Source organism: Larus michahellis, chromosome 1 (genome assembly GCF_964199755.1).
Source record: "Larus michahellis chromosome 1, bLarMic1.1, whole genome shotgun sequence".
Classification (NCBI taxonomy): domain Eukaryota; kingdom Metazoa; phylum Chordata; class Aves; order Charadriiformes; family Laridae; genus Larus; species Larus michahellis.
This window is the reverse complement of record NC_133896.1, coordinates 118,329,305-118,345,123: the sequence shown is the minus strand read 5'-3', so window position 1 is coordinate 118,345,123 and position 15,819 is coordinate 118,329,305. Positions and strand designations below refer to the sequence as shown.

The following is a 15,819-nucleotide window of genomic DNA, read 5'->3' as shown; positions in this document are numbered from 1 at the left end:
GAAGGTGTAACCTAGTTGTGTAAGACGTGTGAGATTTAAAGGTTTCTTGCCCCAAGATTGAGAGCGTGAAAATGATTGTATACAACTTTCAGACAGCACATTCCGCAGAAGGGGAAAAAAACATCCAGAGAAGAGTCTGTGTTGCAGCTTGGAGCCAACTGTTTTGTCAGTGTAGGGCATAAGCAATTTTTAATATCTGCAAATAAATCTTGGAGGAGAATTGAAGGAGAAATAATCTGTTATGTGTTGCCACTCTGTAGTGTTTGGGTCATGGATAGCTTGTGTAGAGCTTGCGCTCTACATGTATCTAGTACTCTGGTCAAATTCCCAATGAGGGGTCAGCATCCCTGCATAGAGTCCTTAGGCGTTGCATCAAGTGAAATAAAATAAACATTATTTCTGCTTTCACTGCACGTTGTGACCAAGCTCATCTTAAATAAAAGCTGACAGCCATCATGCTTGTTTCTCTATTAGTGAGGAGAAATAAGGCTTCCTGTACTCTCCTTATGAGGCATCATTAGTGTTCAGTGGGACTTTCTGTAGTAGAGCTCCAGGCTCAGTAACCAAATGCAGATTTTTTTCTTCCCCTCCGTGACTGGAGAGTGTGTGACGTTTTTCACGGTATAACTTGTTCTTATTACATCTCAATAAAACAACAAGTGGGAGGTGGGAAAGCATAGTATTGTTTCTGCTGATGAGTTTTAAAAAGCAAGATGTTATATTAATCTTTCAGATTACTCATTTAAAAGACAAATAAAAAATCCCAACAAGAAAGCCACTGTTCGAAGGATTTATGCATTCAAAATAGCAATAATATAATGGAGGTAATGAAAAGTGAGCGCTTTTGTCTTGAAGTATGTGGTTCCAACATGATTAAGGGGACTGGAGATTTTTTTTTTCCCCCTTAGAAGACAGTTAATGCTTTTGGTTTTTTTTTATGCTTAATGATCTGTGGTGATTTTAGTCTACTTATTGGTAAGGAAACAGCAAACAGCACTTCATCTTTATTATGTCGTCTTATTTAGATCAGTTCTCCGATATCTGATAACAATAGTAAACAATGAATAATCTAATTCATCTGCATCACTCAAGGAACTGAAAGTGCCTCAAAGTTCATCTTAACCTGTTCCATAAAAGTCTGTGAAATTCAATTATTATGAAATTGAAATAGTCTTTAAGGGTGCTCATTTTGAATGCAATACTTCTTATGAGCCTTCAAATCAAATGAATGTGAGCATCTCTCTACTATTCTCAAGATCATAGTAGTACAGTAGCATTTAATAAGTAAAAGAACATACAAAGTGCAAATTGTAGAGGGGAAACCTGAAATGTGCTCTCTTGAGACAATGATGGAATATTTTAATTCTTCCCCAAACTGTAGAACCCTCTGCCTTTTTCTGTTAAGCACTTCTGAAGGTCTGTTTCTTTATTACTTAGGTTTTTATCATTAATATTTTATGTATGCAATAATGATGTGGTGTGGTAGATGAAATTAAATAAGCTGTTGCTGTCTATTAGAGCTAGAAAGCAGAGAAATGGCTTCATCTTGGAGTCCATGAGAGTTGGGCATAGGACCAGCGGTTGAAGGCCAGACTTTCTTTCTAAAGCGTGACGTGATTATTATGAAAAAAAAAAAATAATCATAATACTTACAATTTTTACTACAAAAACCTGTCCTGAACATGGAGTAGGTACCCAAAAAAGAGCAGCTGGGTGCACAGTGATGTAGAAAAGGCTTGTGTCTAGCGGGATAGTGGGGTTTGGGTGGGGTGTGTTAGTTTGATGTTTTGTTTTGTTGTTTTTTTGTTTCTTTTTTCAGTAGTGGGTGACTCAAGTATCCTAAAAACAGATCCTGGTCAGGATCTGTTTCAGCATGGGGTGTCTGGTAATGCTGTATTAATTCCCTTATCCACAGTATTGCTGTTGTAAGAAAGGCAGGTATTGCTTTTGCAGAGGAGAAAAGCTGTTTCCATCAGAGGTGACATGATAAGGGAATGACTAAGACAAAGAGGCTCCAGCAAAGGCTTGTAGAACATCTCTTATCACACAGACAAAAGGACAAACTGTTTCATACTGGATTAGTGTCTAGAAGGGTAGTCAAACATTTAACCAGGGCTAATGACATTGAGCAATTTTTTGTACCAAAACGGAAAGAAATAAACTAATCAGATAACTCCCTTTAGGTGTAGCATTAAGAGAAGTAAACAGGCAAGACATCCAGGAAGAATTTTAGGCGCTTCGGACAGACTGTGAACCTTGGAGTACCTAACCAATGGGAAACAGGGGAGGGAAAAATTCGGCCGGGATTAGGGAATAAAAAGGTGTGTTTCAAGAACTGAAAGGGTGCCTACTTGCTAGGTCACCTGCTCTTGCAAGAACGTGAATAAAAATGTGCTTCACAGAGGATTCTGCCTGAGCCTATTTCATTCGGACCAGAATTTGTTTCTCACACTGTTGTGGAGAGGTAGAATTTCACACACTTTTATGGAGGAAGGATTGAAAGACTGGACCTTCGATTCAACGCCAAATAGATCAAAATCTGTCAGCCATCTATTTGACTCTGCCATGTGGCAGCTAGCATCAGGCTTCTGTACATGCCTTGAAAGTAATCCAGGTAATTTGCTATGTTGTTTAATCCTAGTGTTGACAGATTAGTTCCTCCTGGCTTGCTCATATTGGTGTTTTTGTGAGCTAAAAAAAGCTTTGTCTAATTAGAGACGTGTTGGCATCTTGGGTAGCATAAATAATATCTCAGGAAGGATCTTATGGACGTGCTCTTCCTTGTAGCAGTCAGTGAGTCCTCACCTTGCCAAACACTAATAGTTAAAGTCAGCGAATGCCAGAAATATCTTGTTAATTCATCTTCACGCTGTTTGTGGAATGAAATGGCGAAATCGTTATTTTTATTATTATTAATAATAATTTTGGTAAGTCAACCAGTCAAACAACTTGCAGAGGAAGACTGTGAGTCACAGGCTTTGCCGCCTGGGCAGAGAATAGTTCTGCATCAAATGAAGACAAGAGGGACCTTTGGCATATGTATGGAATGCTGTAGCAGTGTGAAATAGCTGAAACACTTCATGTTAAAACTAGTGCGTTACATCAGACCTCTCACATGGCTCCATTCAGATGTTTGTGGTTCATCCAGATGGCAGCAGAGGAGGATGCCGTTCTGCTTCGTTTGAAGAATAACATCAGCAACGTGGTCCGTGGAGCAGTTAATTTAGCAATGTAGGTTGTGCCTCTGCGTTGAGGGCAGATAATGAACTGCATGTAAAGGAAATAACAATGAGAACAAAACATCAACCTCAGAGCTTTCTTTGAAATTCAGTTCATGGAGGGTGGAGGTCCTGTTTCACAGGCAAAATTTCAGCTCTTCTGGTTGTGGTGAATTTCTGCTCAGGTAGATAAGGGTTTGTTCAGTCAGACTGCGACACAAAGAAAATCTGCTGAGCAGATGGGCTGCAGCTTCTGTTTTTTTTTTTTTTCTTGGAGGAGCTTGCAAAGTACACTGTGTATTTCCTCCCCTCCACTGCAATAATAATTCTGTGGATTTAGAGTAATCGGTTCAGTAGTTCAGTGTCGTCTTTCTACGATAGGAAAACAATGTAAGCTTACAGGACTTTCCAAATCTGGAAAATCTGGTATCTCTTTTTCAAGGAGGTTTGTTTTAAGAAAACTCAGGTGTCTCGTATACTTTAACTTACTTTATCTAACTAATATATTGTAAAAAATATAAGATGTTATCTCTGTGTAATGCATCAGTCATGTGTGTCATGGGTGGAAGTACAACTTGAGTATCTGTGTTTTTCATGCTGTTCTTTTTTTTAGAAGTTTTTATTATTATTATTTATTTAGAAAGTTACAAGTCCAAGCATTTAAACAGAGTTTTTTAAAATCGTGTTGTCATCTGTTCTGAGACTGTACTGTAAATGGAGTCTGCTAATTTGCCCATATGGACATCCTACTATATAGGATCTAAAAAGAATAAAAAAACTGCTGAAGGGGGTACTTCAAATAACTTATTTCCTTCCTTCCTTTCTTCCTTCTTTAAAATCCTTCAATTAAGGTAATATACATTAAAGATAGGATTCTATGAGAGGTTGAGTACTAATAAATTTTATGTAATGGAGGTAAGATGAAAGCATCACTCAAATGGAACAGCATCGTCTTACAAACTATCCTTTTGCAACCCAATTTTAGCAGGAAAAGTTGAAAAAACAAATAGCATAAAAAAAGGAGTGAAGATATTACACAGAAGAATTCTTCTTCCATGAGATACTTAGGCGAATGAGGTGCTGGAAATGTGATGAATGGGATGTGAAGCTATCTTAAAGTCAACAGCTACTTCAAATGAATTCCTGAGGACTGCTAATCTGTTTAAAAATAAGTCAGTAAATTACAGAGCACTGACATTTGAGTGATATAGTTTATTTGAGAAACTGACATTACTCAAATGTTAACTTGTTTATCAAATTTGTTGAACCAAGGGTTGTTCCTCAATTTTTGACCTGACATATAATTTGAAATTGTTTCATGGCATGGATTCTGGCTCTGCATATAGTAGTTTTCCTTTTCACCTCTACCCAGGTACGCATGCACTGAAATAGGTTTAAAATACATCTTGCACCAATTTAGGGTAGCCTTTTGCAAGAAAAAAAAGTGCTTTAATATAAATGAACACTAGATCATAGGGCTTCTTTCTGTATACTTGCTCTCACCTTGTAGTTTGTTTTATAGGAGTGAGTTTCAGAGGCGTAATAGGAACTCAGAAGTTATTACTGAGCTTGGAATAGTTCTGTAGTCTGTTGTGTTGCTGTGAAATATACTCTTTTTTTTATACTTCATGTATTTACTTAAGATAAAATAAGCGATGATGACTCTGAGCGTTGCAATAGAAAATACAATGCTGGAACTAGATGGTTTACAATGAGTGTATTTCAGTGCAAAACCTTAATTCCTCTCTGTAAAACAGTCGTATGTTTGTTTTCTTTCAAGTGATGAGACTTAAATGCAGTATCATAGCATTTCTGCAGGTGTAGATGTACCAAAAGAAATCGCAACACTTGTCATGTTTATTGGTATCATTAAATACTTCTTTTGTCAAACTTGCACAACTGCTGGATTGCAATTTTTTTTTCTTCTTCTTTTTTTCTAAATGACATAGGGGTTATTTAATTCTGCCAGGAATTGGGGTTAGTTTACCCTGCTGCTATTAGTCAACACATTTATATAGCCATGTAAATGACCAAAGACTGTTTCAAAATCTAAATTAACAGTTTGAGAGCAAGAATGGCTTTTTTTATTTACTTCTAGCTTCTTAATGCACTTTTTATCCAACTTGTAAAATCTCGATTTTTTTTTTAAATTATTTTTTTCTTCCCTGTGTTAAGTGTTAGTGCTGCACTAGATTTAATGCTTCCTGAAAGTCATTCCAGTCTTGGATAATTTTGGTCAACCCACTTGTCATCATTTTTCTTCTTGTCAAAACGGCAGTTTTTATAACTAAATGTGACTACCTGCAGGCTGGGGAGACCTGGTAGGTGTGAAGGTTTTCAATTACTGTTATATTGATGGCTAACTGCAAAATCCACAAATTTGACTATGGACTCTTAAGATAACTCCAAGAGAGACCTGGTTGGGTCTGTCTCTTGTGCCCGTTGTCCCTCCGCCTTTGGTGATGCACATCGTTGCTTGTGCTGCTGGTCTGGTTGTGACCAAAGTTATGTAGAGGTTAGAACAGAATAGAGTATTTCAGAAGGGACCTACAACGACCGCCTAGTCCAACTGCCTGACCACTTGAGGGCTGACCAAAAGTTAGTAGAGCATGTTGTTATGGGAATTGTCCAAATGCCTCTTAAACACTGACAGGCTTGGGGCATTGACCACCTCTCCAGGAAGCCTGTTCTAGTGTCTGACCAGCCTTTTGGTAAAGAAATGCTTCCTAATGTCTGTTTTGAACCTCCCTGGTGCAGCTTTCAACCATTCCCAAGCGTCCTGTCACTGGATCCCAGGGAGAAGAGCTCAGTACCTCCCTGTCCACTTCCCTAACTGAGAAAGCTGCAGAGAGCAATGAGGTGGCCCCTCAGCCTACCGTTCTCCAAACTAGATAAGCCCAAAGTCCTTAGCTGCTCCTCATGGGACATTCCTTCCAGCCCTTTCACCAGCTTTGTTGCCTTCCTCTGGACGCTTTCAGGGACCTTCGCATCCTTCTAAAATTAAGGTACTCAAAGGTTGAGGGAGTGTGAGGTTTTGGGGTTTGTTTTTTTTGGAAGCAGCCATGTTGGTGCTCTGTAGTGTTGGCAGTGGGTGAGAAACTCTTGACACTGCACGTAGTTGTAGACAAAAGTCTTTTTATTACGTAGCTGACACAAAAATCTGCCTTATCTGACTTGCTAGGAATACTGTTGCTCCTCCTTCTCCCAATCCTCTCCTCACGCTTATGACCACATTCGGAGATGTTGATTTTCGTAGCTAAATTTTAGTTTTCAGTCTCTCTCAGAGGAGCATGGAAACGTTTGTGTGGTGAAGCTGGATGGGTACATGAGCTAGGTTTTTGCTGCTCTCATGGTCCCCTTCATTGCCTGTTAGCCTTTCCGGGGCCCCAGCTGAGGAGATCCCTCCTCTCTTGGGCCTGTGTTCGCACGTGCCTAGGCAGGTCTGTTCTTCATTACACGTACGATAGCAAAAGTTCTGCTGAAGTCTTGGAAATATCTCGTGTAAGCACTTGGCTGCTGGGTCGCTCAGCTCGTGGAGGAGGGGAGCGCTTACCTCCCTGTTGCTCCGTGAGATAACCTTGTAAATGCAGCGCATAGTCCTGGCATGCTTTTTTTTGATTTCAGGGTAGACAGATGCCTGGGTTCGAGTAGCATCCTACTGGTACTTGAAACGTGAGCTGAGGGAAGTGTTAAAATTAAGACGTATGGAATAAATACAATATATGCCTCAGGACCCTGTGAAGGGTCTGGGTGAGGAGAATGGTTGGCTGCCAGAAGATAGTTTTGAGAGAACTATTGCTTCCTCTGCAGCCTTGGAGACAGGCTCGCTTTTAATATATTTGTGGAGCAGGCAGTCCTTGAGCTGCTGTGGAGAAGTGGGCAGTGCGCTGTTCTGATGCCTTTTTGGCATTGCTATTTATGAAGCCGGCCAGGAGGCCTGCACACAAATATTTACATTTGCCTTAAGTAGGTTATAGGCAGGGCAAATAAACATATCTGATTTTTCAGGAGCTTTTCAACGGAGTCTGTTTCTCAACCAAATCTCAGGTGCCTCTTAGTTCACAGACTGCTGGAGTTTCTCCAAAGCCGATGGCTTTTTGTAAAGGAGCTATGGGTCTTCCTAGGATTTTCTGTAGTTTAGGGAAGTGGCCCTTTTCATAACTGTTTGCCAGAAACAGTTTTCTTCCAGGAGGGAACGACTGCATTGAGCAATTCTACTGAGCAATCAGTAAAATGTTTTTTTTTTTGACCTATTTCTGTAGGTTGTTGACAACAGTAATTACTGCTGCTGTTTCTTTATTAATGTTATACAATAAAACACTGTTTCTAAATTATTCATGTTGATTTTGACAATGTATTACTTTCACAACACTGTTTGTCTCTGAGGAGAAGTTGGGAGATGGGAAATTTTCCTTGGTTTTGACAAACAGCCATCTTAAAGTTGTGGAGAGACAATAGTTTGATATTTCCCCCTTTTTTAACTTGGGTGCTTTATTTTTATTTTTTTGTCCTGATTTTATTTATAAGAAAGAGATTTTTTTCATTACTTATATGAGCAGGTTTTTAAATATAAATTGTGAAAGCATTTGTGTTCTGTGTAGATACCTAATAAAATTAGGTGGAGAAGTGGCTTAAATAGGAAGTCTGTTCAGTCTGTGTTCTGTTACACTCTGCTTTAAAGTTGATGGTTAACCAATGGGCAAGAAGACATGGATTTGTGTGTGGTGACATGAGCCTATATTAGCATGGCATTTGCCTGGTTGAACCGTAGACTTCTGGAATTGAGCGGTGATCTTCACTTGTAGGGTGCAGCAGACCAGACGTAGTCCGGTGGAAGAAACTCAATCTTTCCACAGGAGATAACAAGGTTGTCTCATGTTTTGCTCACTGAATGTGTAAGGCCAAGCAGAAAGCCCTTTTACACTCACTTTATTTTTACCTCTGTTCTTTTTAGGAAAAAAATAGCTACGAGCAGCCCCACTTCAAAGATAGGATTTCTTTTATATTTTTAATAGTTGTAGAGGAAGCAAACTGCTTTGCATGCAAATTGGTGCCACTTTAGTTAGCAAGAAATCTCAAATTTCAACCTGAATGTGGTATCAAAGTTTGGAGGAAGCACAGGCATGGGTTGGAAATGTGGTGTGTTACTTGGGTACACTTAATTCTTCATAATATTTGAACTCCCTTTTGATTTTTATTGTCAGCAGAAGTTGTTAAACATTAAAACTGTAGTCATTGACTTTTTGGTTGAAGGACTGGAACGGGTGTTAGCATTAAAAATGGAAAGCAGGGAGGGATTATTTTAATCATCTCCTAAAATAAGAAGGGCATTTGTTGTTCTAGAGTAAGTTGTAGATATAGAGGTTTTTATTGAATGCCCTCTTCTTGAAAGTAATTGCAAATGAAGCAATTATATACAAATTAAGTACACTTCGAAGGCTTATGAAAGTGGCTTCAGGTTAGTGTTGGCAGAATAAAACAACCTAAATCATGGAAGCTGTCTTAGGGACCTCTGGGGAATGTTTTTTGATGTTTCAGTGTTCTATAATAGCATGTACAAGGTCTGCTTATTTTCATATTATATTGTAGTCCTTAATTACAAGTTAATAGCAGAGCTATCTGTAGTGAAGTTGTGTTACTTTTGGTCCCTTGATGGAAAAACCTCTTGAGGGTAAAACCTCGTAGCCTATGTTTTCTGAGTATAACCTTAGTTGTGAACAAAGCCAACAAGTGTTGTTGAGATAGGGATTATGGAAAAACTATTAGCAAGTACACTAATTACTTCAGTAACTGCAGAAGGCAACGACAGAGAGAGTGGATGAGGAACGGGCTATGCTTTCTGTCTTAAACAGTGGCATTTGATAAGAAGAGGCCTTTTGATGTTAAGATGAAACGGTAATGAGCTAAAAAACTCCACTTTTTTTGTTAAGGTAAACTATTCCTTTTTTAAAAAAAAAAATTAATTAGATAAACTTCTTTTAGTCCTCTGTACTCTGCTACCATAATCTTTTTTAGAGTATCTTGGAAATCATATAAATGGCATCCAGCATGCCCGGTAGATGTGGAGTGTATGGATGCACTAAAGACCCTTTGCACCTCTCCTCAAATAGATGTGTTAAATTACCAGGGCTGGAACGAAGGGAAAGCAGAGGCATCTCTCTGCTACATCTTAACATGGTAAGGAAACAGATTCTCTACATTTTAGTCTTTTAATGTCTTGTGTGTTGTCTTGGTTTTTTTTCTGTATTGTATTTAAGTCGACATTTTAATATCAAATAAATACTTGGAATGAATGGTTTTCCCTCTGAAAACAAACAGAAAAAATACCATGAAACACCTATTCTTAAAGACAGGCTCCACTAATTAAACAAATTCTTTCAGGTGGCGTTGCCAGGACTTACCTTGTTTTGTCCTAATTTGACCAGCTTTGTAAATATTTCTTTGACACAATCCAATGGGAAAACAGCTGGATTATGTCCCTCTTCTTTCCTTATCCAAAGCAGTTGTAACCTATAAGCAGTTATATACCTGATGAGGTTTCTCTTACAGCGTTGTCTTCTGATCCCAGTCTTTAGTGTTGAGTGGATTTTCTATTTTTAAATATCCGCACCTAAAGACTGAGTTCTTGCTGTGCTTTCTCTTTGAGAGTAGGCAAAATACGGAAAAACCTGTACTTGAAGAGTATTCTAAATTTCTTTGCTGTCAAGTAATATTTGAAGCACTCTGGCATTTAGCTGAAGAAGGAGATGTAGCAGAGGAGCACGCAGAAGATGCACACAACTCGAGGTGAAATGAGTCTTGCGGCTGGAAGACAGGTCTCTGAAATGCTGAAACTCTTTAAGGGAGAACCTGCTGTCAGTGTGGAGCGTTACCCCAGCCGTGCATCCTTTCTTTCAGAACTTGTACCCATACCACACTTTTGAAAGTTAGTAACTAAAAAATGTGTAACAACTAAACAATTTTGTTTTCTATATCAAAAAATGTCAGGCTGGTGCTTGAGCAGCTTGTGACATATTAGACTAATGTGTTTACAGAGAGCTCCAAATAGTGTGTGATCAATTGAGGCAATTTTTCTCTGAATCCTGTAGTTGCCATTTTTCAAATTTAGGGAGTTCCCATTCTAGAAATGGATCTCTGATCCATTTGTCCTGTGAAAGGGACAAGTAGTGTTTTATTTGGTCTTTGAAAACTGCGTATACCGTGAAAACCCGAGCATAACTTTTGGAGCTAGCTTGAGATGGCGTGCTAATTGGCCTAACTGTTATTTAATGATTTGCCAAGAGGCAGGGGAAAAACCACATGCTACTTCTTCGAGGTCATATGCAAAGTAGGCAAAATAATATGTGATTACAGTTTCGTTAATATGCTTGGAGTTTTTACTTCTGCAGAATACTAATAAAGCAAATAGTTGCTGTTAATGTAATTTGTGTCGCATGAGTTATTCTTTGGGAGACTAATCTGCCCGAGAGCTTTAGGATTAGTCAAGGAGTGATTTGCCACTACAGGCGTTATTGTAACAAACTGGACTGTAGCTTTATGTTATTCAGCATTACTGTATGGAAGCTGCTTATCTGTGTAGATCAGTGCTCTACATTATTTAATTGCATTGTAATGCCAATAGTTGGGGTTTTTTTTGGCAAGGAATGAATGTAAATGAATTAAACCATTGGCTGTGAAGAAAACTGGAACGATACATAAAATTCTTCACCCACTCACTTATTTTAGCTGGATATACCTTTGATGTGACCAGTGATTCACGAATTCATGTGTTTAAAATGTTATGACAGCATGTATGGGACAAATTGCTTATCACCACATCTAGTTTTACGCTCCTGCCTTTTTTGAGTTCTTTTTCGTCTAAGTGTGTGTGTTTCAAAAGAAGTGCTACTTTTTCCCCCCCCCGAAATACTGTTGTTCAGTCCCCTTTGTGATGAAACTGCTGTTGGTTGTCTTTGTTAAAATCAGTAATAGTTCATGAGGTTTTGTGTTATCAGTAACTTGCGCAGACTAGAGACCTCTCTTGAAATTAGCTGTTATCTCAGCTAAGTTTAATCTTTTATTTTTGGTTTTGCTGTGATAGTCAAGCATCATCATGATGCAGTCCCTGGGGAGAGAAATAAGTTGTATTTCTTCCCAAAGTGCTGTGATGGTTGAGGTCTTCAGGCAAACTTGATGGGAACAGAGAGGGCTGAAGAGAAAATAGTTTCTTTTTCTTGATATGATATGCAATACATAAGTGACATTTTTAGTCTTTACCTGGAGATCTCAGGATAGACTCGCCAGCACACCTTTCATTCTCTGGAAGGCTTTTCTAGCTCTGTCCTGGTGAAAATACAGTTGCGGTGTTGGGTAAAGCTTAGTCTTCAAATGGCAGCATGGCCTAGAGGTACTTTATGTACATCAGCTGGAGAAGTTTTCAGTGTTCAGTCTTCCGAGCTGTTAACTTTGGGAGGGACAGAAGTGGCAGAGGCTGCGGTAAGAGCTGGAGGTGGAAGATCTGTGTCAACCTACAAGACAGGCAGGTGAGCGTGTTGGAGGTGAACGCTTCTGAACGTTTGCATGAGAGATGAAATGGTATACAGTAACTTTGTCAGACTATCCCTTGCTTGCTGGTTTTGGGGCTTTTTCCTACCAATAGATGCCACGCTGAACACGTGAGCAGAATTACGGTGCAATGTTAGAAATTGGCATGCAGGTCTTATCAGCTCAGGATTACTTGTCATAATGAGTTTTTTAAAACACAAGGAACTACTGAAGCATTTATACAACTGGGATTTGTGTACGTGGGAGAGACCTCCAGGTTAGAGAGGAGGCACAGGCAGTAAGTGCCAGAGACCCCCCACCAGTGCCAGTCCAGACCAAAGAGCCTGAGAGGCTTCATGTGTCTCTGTTTTCGCCTCTGGTATCCATCAACCTTATAAAACTGAATGGAAACAATACTTTCTTGAATTAATTGCTTTAACTTCCTGTTTTTAATTTAGGAATGTGTCCTGGTTTAAAATAGAACCCATAAAATTAATGCAACAAGGACCGATCTCTTCCAGGCCCCCTTTTCGGCAGGTGCCATGGGAATGCTCTTGTGTTCAGCAGCGGGGTACTGGCAAGAGGGGCAGCGAGGGGCGTCTTGCTAACAAGTTTTCATTTGCTGCTTCACTCTGGTAAAATTAACAAAAGGCTGCATGTTATATAGTGGAGGAGGATGCTGCGTGTTACGTAGAGGAGCCTTCCTTGCTGTGGAGGACTGCATAGAGAAATGAGAAGAAACCAGAGAATGTAGCATCAGAAATATTCTTTTTAACTATCTGTTATATAGCATAATTAGTTCTTTTGGACCAAGAATGGATTTTTAGCTTTATGCATTTGAGCTTTTGTCTGTGAATTTTGTTGTAGTCCGAACGATTGCAGAGGAAAACAACATGTAGAAGAATAGAGTGCAATATATAGCTTAATGCAGTAGCTGCGGGTTTTCAGCCAATGATGTAAAAATTTTATGTTTTCCTTTTTTTTAATGTCAGTCACTGCGTGGCATGTTCACTCTTGGGAACGTTGAAGTAATAATGCAGTGAAGCATATGCTTGCAAAATGGAGTGAAGGGAAATCTTTCAGTCATACACTCTTGAATATGAGTATCTTGCTCAGGTGTCATCAAAAGGCTCAGCAGAAGCTCTAAATCTAGGATTGGTAAAGACAAGGTCAGATCTGGTTTTGACCAGATTTCCCCCTCCTTTGCCCTCGCAGCAAAAAATGCTGCTAGGCTTGAGTGTTCTGTTCTGACCATCATCGCTGCAGAAAAGCCTCCATCAACGTTGGCTGTTTCTGTGGATTGTGCAGCAAAGTAATTTCTTGACAAGCAGGAAGCTGCCAGTTTTCAATCAGAAAACATGCCGTAGCAAATCAACTTCTTGTTTTCTTCAGAAATGGAATATCAGTTGGAAAAAATCTGGGATTAGAGGCATATCTTCTAGAAAGAGCAGGGAGATAGCACAAAGGCTATCTCGATGAGTCTCTTCTCCTGTTAACTTGCAGTGCCATTGCAAAGTTTTTAATGGGTACCATGCTGAAAATGCAATGTATAAAATTACTGCTTATTACTAAAGGTGAGAGGCTTTCAGTTTAAACATCAGGGCTACACAGTGGTAGCAAGCACTTATCTTCAGCTATTAAATAATTTAATGTGTCTTCCCCCCAAACCCCCAGTCTAAAAGGTTTAAAAAGGTGTTATTTCCACTCTGGTTGTTTACAGAAAGTTAATTTGAAAGCTCAGTGTTGCATCTTTAGCTGGAGATGTAACAGACAGATCCATTAACCTACTATCCTTGCTTTAAGGACACTCTAACAGAGTTCAACTTGGGAAGCTGAGCAGCTGAATTATTCATGATCATGATCTAAATGCTTTAGTTCTGTTTACAGTGTCTGTTAATTGCTCCGGTATTTCTTTATGATTAGAAACGTTTAGCTGTCCTAATCAATAAGATGAAGTGCTGTGCTGAGCAGTTCATTAGTATGGCCCTGTCAGCTCAAAATAGAGAAAGCTAAATGTGATCATGACTTGCTCTGGTAGTTTCATTAAGCTGGGAGATGTCATGTCCCTTCTGAAGGGAATGAGATTTTAAGTAGACAGTCATAGGTTGTCGTGTTGTTAGAGTCAAATTGATAGCACTCCAAGTAAACGGCCATGTTTTTTTCCCCCCAACTTCAGCTGTCTTCCTAGCTAAGGCAAAAAATACCGAAAAGCTCTGTATTATAAAGCCACAAGGCAAGGTTTCCATAAATTTACAGCTTAGGAATTTGATTAAAAAACTCTTAAATCTGCCATGGTGTAACTGCTGTGTGCTTTATTAATTTAATAGAGATCTCAGTTGGAGGAGCTGACCGTGCATAGAGTTCATATTCACACGTCACCTGTGGAACAACTCGCTTCTCTTTTTATTGAAATTTTGATAGGCTGCTGTTACATCTCTAAAGAAAAAAAATTTATTAATTTGGATGATTTTTTGCAAGTATTTGTTATAGATGTGTCATGTTTTAGATGCTCTCCAGGGTTTCTGAAGATGTTAGAAGGAGTAAGCATGTGATAGTTTTACTGATCAAGGCAAACCAGACAAGGTGTCATCGCAGTTACTGGAAAATTCTCTAATTACCTAGTGGAAGGACAGTGATGGTTGACTGTTAAATCATAGAGAGCTTACTAGTTCCACAGAAGAGAAATTGAGATAGTAAAGGGAAATCTCTGCCAGTAGAAGTGTTCCTGCTTTATTTTTTTTTAAGCTAAACTGTGGTAAGATGTTAACATCTTAAAGGCGGCAGGAAAATAAATGTTGTCTCCTTTTCTAGTAAAAAATGAAATACTTGTTTTAATCGTGGCATTTTAACTTACAGCGCTACGCTAATGTGTTAGGGTAGTTAGATGTTAACTGCCTGCAATGTTTCTTGGTGTGATACTTCTTTATTACTGTAGGCATGTAAAATTCCTAAAGTTTTTTTGTGTTTGTTTAAACAAAGAGTGGGGGAACTAAAATATGGGGTTTGTGTACCTCTTGTAAGACAGTAATTCTGTTTCTTCAGTTTTTCATGAATTTTTAAAATGTTTTTAATTTTCCCCTTGAGAAGTCTTCTAGCTAAAAGATTAGAAGTTAAAAACAGATATTTGAACGTAATTGCATGCTCTGCTGTACCTCGAATGCGACAGGCTTACCTTTGGAGCGTGAGGGGCTGTGGAGAGCCATTGACTTTTCTCAAGGAACCTAACCCGAAGGGGAGACTTATCTTTGCTCTGTGTTTCTTGTGTGGTAAAACTGAGGCAAGTACTTCTGGCTTATACCTTCAGAGGTTGGCTACATCATAGAATCATAGAATCATAGAATTGTTGAGGTTGGAAGGGACCTTTAAGATCATCGAGTCCAACCTTTAGCCTACCCTGACAAGAGCCACTTCTAAACCGTGTCCCTCAGTGCCCCATCTACCCTTTTTTTAAACACCTCCAGGGATGGTGAATCCACCACCTCCCTGGGCAGCCTATTCCAATGTTTAATAACCCTTTCAGTGAAAAAATGTCTCCTAATATCTAATCTAAACCTCCCCTGACGTAACTTAAACCCGTTTCCCCTCGTCCTATCACTTGTCACCAGGGAGAAGAGGTCAGCCCCCATCTCTCTACAACCTCCTTTCAGGTAGTTGTAGAGGGTGATAAGGTCTCCCCTCAGCCTCCTCTTCTCCAGGCTAAACAACCCCAGCTCCCTCAGTCGTTCTTCATAAGGTTTGTGGACATCATAGGGCAGAGGACTGAAAGGGTGAGATGTTGATTTGCCTTCGTGATGTGGTCCCACGGGAGGGATCTAAACCAATGTTGAGGGGGAAGAGCGTTAAGTTGGTTTGTAAATGCAGATAGAAAGCTCACAGGTGTTGCAGAATGGCATTTAATTGGGAAGCTGTTGAGGGCAGCTCTTGAGGTTTGGCTCCGTACCCTGGCAGCGCTTGGGCAATCCAAGAAGGGGAGGTGGCAGGCTGCCGGCCTGCCGGGGGCCAGCAGCAGCCCTTTGGGCAGCGGCAGTAAGCCTGGGTATTTCAACGCTTGTTTGGGTAGGTGGTATTCTGTAATACT

General features: G+C 39.5%; 1 protein-coding gene across 4 annotated transcripts in view; it reads left to right on the top strand.

Annotated features, from left to right (window-relative positions):
* Positions 1–15,819, top strand: part of APP (amyloid beta precursor protein) — a 222,601-nt gene that overhangs the window by 27,257 nt on the left and 179,525 nt on the right. The gene's annotated exons all lie outside the window — the stretch shown is intronic.